Source organism: Colobus angolensis, unplaced genomic scaffold (assembly GCF_000951035.1).
Source record: "Colobus angolensis palliatus isolate OR3802 unplaced genomic scaffold, Cang.pa_1.0 Scaffold27, whole genome shotgun sequence".
Taxonomy (NCBI): Eukaryota; Metazoa; Chordata; class Mammalia; order Primates; family Cercopithecidae; genus Colobus; species Colobus angolensis.
The window spans coordinates 3989242-3993208 of record NW_012115932.1 but is presented as its reverse complement, the minus strand read 5'-3'; positions in this window follow the sequence as shown (position 1 = coordinate 3993208).

Sequence of the window (3967 nt, the reverse complement as noted above, 5' to 3'; positions counted from 1 at the left end):
TAGGTGACAGACCGAGACTTTGTCTCAAAAAAAAAAAAAGAAGGGCTGGGTTAGGTGGCTCACTCCTGTAATCCCAGCACTTTGGGAGGCTGAGGCGAGCAGATCACCTAAAGTCAGGAGTTCAAGACCAGCCTGGCCAACATAACGAAACCCTGTCTCTACTTAAAAAAATACAAAAATTAGCCGGGTGTGGTGGCATGCACCTGTAGTCCCAGTTACTCAGGAGGCTGAGGCAGGAGAATTGCTTGAACCTGGGAGGCGGAGGTTGCAGTGAGCCAAGACCGTGCCATTGCACTCCAGCCTGGGTGACAAAGCGAGACTTCATCTCAAAAGAGAAGGAGAGAGCTTGCTTTTTGTGGCAGGTCTGCACCCAGCAATGTAGAGCTATCTGTAGAGGCTTCTAGATATGAAAAGGTAAAGGGGAGGAGAAACCATCAGGGCCCCCAGGAGTTGCCCCTTGCCTTGCTTTTCAAATATCACAGGATGTACCATAACTGCTGGGTTCTACTTCGGGGCACACTAACCTCAATTCCTTCATCTTTTTTTTTTATTTTGAGACGGAGTTTCGCTCTTGTTGCCCAGGCTGGAGTGCAATGGTGTGATCTCGGCTCACTGCAACCTCTGCCTCCTAGGTTCAAGCGATTCTCCTGCCTCAGCCTCCCTAGTAGCTGGAATTACAGGCGTCTACCACCACACCTGGCTAATTTTTTTATTTTTGGTGGAGACGGGGTTTCACCATGTGGGCCAGGGTGGTCTCGAACTCCTGACCTCAGGTGATCCGCCCGCCTGGGCCTCCCAAAGTGCTGGGATTACAGGTGTGAGTCACCACGCCTGGCTACAGTTCCTTTATCTTTTAAGTGGGAAGAATAATAATAACTTCCACCAAGGCTTGTTGTGAAGGTTAATTAGACTAATAGTTTGCAAAGGGCTTAGACCAATGCCTGGAACATATTAATCACAATATTAATACTAGGTTTCTCTTTTTTTCCTCATTTAATCCCCACAACTTTCCTTGGAAAAACAGGGACCATTATTGTTTTGGTTTTATAGATGGAAAAACAGAAGCCTGGAAAGATAAAGTGACCTTTTATGGGTCACACAGTTCTAGCAATGAATTTAAACTAGGTCATTCTGACTCCAGCTTATTCCCGCTCGACCATGCAGTTGATTCCAATCACATTCAGTGGACAGGCTGGGGATGTTGGTGGTGTGGCTGAAGCTCCCATGCTGTCTGTCTGGCGGGCACTGGGTAGTATGGCTTGCCTGTCACTGTATCCCTGACCGCCACCCCATTCTTGCCAATAGGAAGCCCACACAGCCAGCAGACCAAAAGGAAAAGAAGCGAAACTGTATTCTGGGAGTAAAAACGGTGGTGATGAAGGGGGAATAAGATCATTTCCACCCTCCTTATTGTAGTGATAATTCGTTGAGCCCTTCGTATGTGGCAGATACTGTGCTCAGGGCTTTGCACGCCAAATGATTTAAGATTGTTATGACAAGTAAAGGAACCCCAACTAAATAAGGAAAACCCAACTAATGAATTGGCTCATGGAATTGGGAAGTCCGGAAATGAATTTGGCTTCAAGCAATGCATGATGATGTCTTCATCATCTTCGTCACCTTGGCTCTATTTCCTTCTAAGAAGTGACTTCATCCACAGATAGACAGTCTGTCTCCGGATTTATATTCTCCCAGCTCAGTAACCCCAGGAAGAAGTGGTCCTTTCCCAAGGCAGGCTCTGCTTGGCTTTCTTGAGGCTTGAGCCCACGTCAGGAACCAATCACTGTTGCCAAAAAGGGGATCTCATGATTGGCTGGGCATGGTCTGTGCCCCCACCCTGTGCCCAGGAAAAGGCCAAGGCTCTGACTGAAAGTCTCAACAGAGCACATGGAATGAATGGCATGGATTCCCAAAGAAAGGAATGCTCCACAGACAAAAGAGTCAATCAGTGAATTCATGATTGTTTCACTATATATGCATTACTTCATGTAATCTGTACTATAATCTTCATTCTGCAGAGGAGGAGACAGATACAGAGAGACTCTGTCAGAAGGTCACACTCAGCTGGGCGCAGTGGCTCACACCTATAATCCCAGCACTTTGGGAGGCTAAGGCGGGCCGATCACTTGAGGTCAGGAGTTCAAGACCAGCCTGACCAAAATGGCAAAATCCCGTCTCTACTACAAATACAAAAAGTAGCCAGGCATGGTGGCAGGCGCCTATATTCCCAGCTACTTGGGAAGCTGAGGCAGGAGCATCACTTGAACCCAGGAAGCAGAGGTTGCAGTGAGCCGAGACTGTGCCACTGCACTCCAGCCTGGGTAAGAGAGTGAGACCCTGTTTCAGAAAATAAATAAAATTTAAAAAGAAAAAGGTCGGCTGGGCGCGGTGACTTACGTCTATAATCCCAGCACTTTAGGAGGCCGAGGCAGGAGGATCACGAGGTCAGGAGATTGAGACCATCCTGGCTAACACAGTGAAACCCCGTCTCTCCTAAAAATACAAAAATTAGCCGGGCGTGGTGGCAGGCACCTGTAGTTCCAGCTACTCAGGAGGCTGAGGCAGGAGAATGGCATGAACCCAGGAGGTGGAGCTGGTAGTGAGCCGAGATCATGCCATTGCACTCTAGCCTGGGCGACAGAGCGAGACTCCATCAAAATAAAAAGGTCACACTCATGCCAGGCACAGTGACTCATGCCTGTAATCCCAGTACTTTGGAAGGTCAGATTGCTTGAGGCCAGAAGTTCAAGACCAACCTGGGCAACATAGCAAGACCTTGTCTCTACAAAATAAAGAAATTAACTGGGCATGGTGGTGCACACCTGTAGTCACAGCTACATGGGAGGCTGAGGCAGGAGGACTGGTTGAGCCCAAGTTGAGGCTGCAGTGAGTTACGCTCATACCATTGCACTCCAGCCTTGGCAAGAGAGTGAGACTGTGTCCTCAACCTAATCCCTCAAAAAAAGCCAAAGGGGAAAAAAATAAAGAGGTCACACTTTCAATAATGCCCCAGCAAGGAGTGGAACCTGGGGTTGTCTGACTCCACAGAGCACCCAATTTTACCCATGGTCATTTCCTGTCCTCACAGGCCCTGCAGAGCTGAAGGACATGCATGGGAAAGAGGGGAATCTAGGAGGAACTGCGGAGTGGGAGAGAAGAATGAAGATCTTTGCAAAGTATCGCTGGGTCCTGCCTTTAGTGGCCTACAGTAATTTCCAATAGGGAAAGGTCCAAGTGCCCACTGTGGGCATGTACCATGTACCTCTGGTCGTCCTCACCACTCATTATACGCTAATTTTGTTTTTTATTTTATTTTTTTTTGAGACGAAGTTTCACTCTTGTTGCCCAGGCAACGAAGTTTCACTCTTGTTGCCCAGTGCAATGGCGCAATCTCGGCTCACCGCAACCTCCGCCTCCCAGGTTCAAGCGATTCTCCTGCCTCAGCCTCCCTAGTAGCTGGGATTACAGGCAAGTGCCACCACGCCCAGCTAATTTTGTATTTTTAGTAGAGACGGGGTTTCTCCACGTTGGTCAGGCTGGTCTCAAACCCCCAACCTCAGGTAATCTGCCTGCCTCGGCCTCCCAAAGTGCTGGGATTATAGGCGTGAGCCACCACGCCTGGCCCCATTATACGCTAATTATAATGCAGTAGCATGCTAAAAGACACTCCCACCAGTGCCATGACAGTTTACAAATGCCATGGCAACAACAGGATGTTACCCTATATGGTCTAAAAGAGGGGGAAACCCTCAGCTCCGGAAATTGCCCACCCCTTTCCCGAAAAACTCATGAATAATCCACTCTGTTTAGCATATAATCAAGTAATAACTAAGTATCCTTTGCCCAGCAGCCCAAGCTGCTGTTCTGCCTATGCAGTAGGCATTCTTTTATTCCTTTATTTCCTTAATAAACTTGCTTCACTGTATGGACTCTCCCCAAACTCTTTCTTTTTTTTTTTTTTTTTTTT